Raw genomic sequence first — 2061 nt, 5'->3', positions numbered from 1 at the left:
GAAAGAATGCTTTGACTGAAGTCAAAGACCTCAAGTAAATTGTGTATTTACAAACCACTTTTATTGATTTACTTTTATTGATTTAAAGAAAAAGAAAAAAAAAACACTATTTTAAGGAAGTGTAGAAATGCAGATGTTAAAAGGAAATGTCAGTATCAGTATAACTGAGGTGTGAAAATGACCGACATGCGAGAAATCTTTCAAGGAACATTTCAATGGAAGCGTGAAGACCCGTGAAATTCAACCCAGATTAAAAAACTGTAGCATCACAGTACCCCCTAGTGGTAAACACTACAAATCACAGTATTACATAATGCACTTTCCTTAGCCTCTTCTTTATTCAACGATAACTACTTAACATATTCCACCAAGACATAACAATAAATATAGAAGTTGCTGTACATATCACATTTTGTCAGCAGTAAAAGCTGTTCTATGTATGCAGTATTTACACTCCTTTTTAGGTATTTAAAAATGAACATGGTTTTCACTTTAGGCACATTTGTGTATCCTCTCGAAAAGATGAGAAGTGCAGAGATCTTAACACAAATAGTCAAGCTGTATTAGACCAGAGCTGGTGAGATGAGCCATCTTTGCCAAACACACGCACAAAAAAAAAATCCCTCACTAGAGACTTGGAAATTTCCAAATAGAAGTGGCCAACGTTTCATACTCTGTTCCAAAAATATAGCAGCTTCTAGCAACATTTAATATATTCCATTAATACTACTCAGTACATGTACAATACTATACAATCTTAAAATACTTAATATTACCATCATTTTATATTACATGTTCATAATAACTGTTACAGGCTGTGCACTACAGATCATATATACATGCCCATAGTCCCAACTGTCATCCACAGCGGGCAATGTTTGCAGTCTCTTCAGAATACACTTGAGGAAGTTCGGGCACAGAGAGTCCTACCATTCTGTCCTGTGTGGTGGTGGTACGAATCACGCTTGGACACATGTATTGTGAATGTCTCCCAAAGCAGATGAAGGGAGAACAGGTTTGTAAAACTGCAAAGCAGCACCGCCAGTTGTAAAACGACGACAGCTGATTTGACACGCGCAAGTTAGAAGGCTGGAATGATGGCAGCAGACATACAATGTTCAGACAAACAAAAGTGGAAGGGGCTTTCATTTACAGTGCTGTCTCATAGTGGGTGTGGGTGCTCAAAACACACCAAACACCTTCATGGTAATCAGCATAAGTCAACACACACAGAGCTCTCTAGATAGGAATGGCAAGTATAAGAAAGCATATTACATTCCTTCATTCATACAGAAATAATGCAAAGGAACCCCAAAATCAAAAACCAAAACATGGCTGCAAGAGCCATAACTGACCATAAAGACCACTAGACATTCTGCCTGTATACAAAGGGAATGCACCTGCAAGTGTCCTTAGAGAATAAGGTCGTAATATCGTTTCTCTCAAAAAAAAAATCAATACGTCAGTTTCAGGGATTTATCTTGGGCAAGGAGAACAGTATGGCTATATCAGGAAATGTCAGATTCAAACATGAGTCACAACCTCAGAAAAGGAGGTAGCTGGTGATTAACATTAATGGAATATTTCTAGGGATAGATAAGTAAAGCCTTTTAATGAACATGCACGGACCACTAATCAAATCCCTTCAAAAGTATAAAAACAATGCATTAAAAAATATCTTAGTCTAAGCAACAACACAAAACTTTTGAACTGGACAGCTGCCCGGAGTCAGGTAAGAATACAGCGTTAAGCTGTTTTGTTATAAACTGCTTAAATAAACAGCGACTTGCAAGCTGAATCAAAAATGCCATAAAATTACCAGGACTACTGCATAGAAACTTGTTTCCAACTCTTAGTGCTTAGTCCGCATCCCTACAGCTGACATTTTTGAGGAACCTTTAGCTTGTGCCAACCCTAACTGGTGTGCCACTCACAGTAACCATGTTAGGCTCAGTAATTCTATTAGCACCAATCGTCTGACCGGTAAAAACAGCATTGTAACATCACATCGCACCTTAACGCCAAGGCCGTGGCTACGACGTGGTGCAAAAGCCTCAGCAC

At 38.4% G+C, this 2061-nt stretch overlaps 1 protein-coding gene across 2 annotated transcripts in view; it reads right to left on the bottom strand.

Moving 5' to 3' along the window:
* Nucleotides 1-316: 316 nt before the first annotated feature.
* The window catches only part of LOC113573316 (solute carrier family 71 member 2a), an 8505-nt gene continuing 6760 nt past the window's right edge, over nt 317-2061 (bottom strand). For both annotated transcript variants that reach the window (XM_081709172.1, XM_027003503.3), the window contains exon 12: nt 317-2061. This exon is cut by the window's right edge and continues 1045 nt beyond it. The gene's annotated coding sequence lies outside the window, so the exon portion shown is untranslated.

This window comes from Electrophorus electricus, unplaced genomic scaffold (genome assembly GCF_041902795.1).
Source record: "Electrophorus electricus isolate QZ-2024a unplaced genomic scaffold, ASM4190279v1 Scaffold317, whole genome shotgun sequence".
Taxonomy (NCBI): domain Eukaryota; kingdom Metazoa; phylum Chordata; class Actinopteri; order Gymnotiformes; family Gymnotidae; genus Electrophorus; species Electrophorus electricus.
This window is presented reverse-complemented; position numbering and strand designations above follow the sequence as displayed.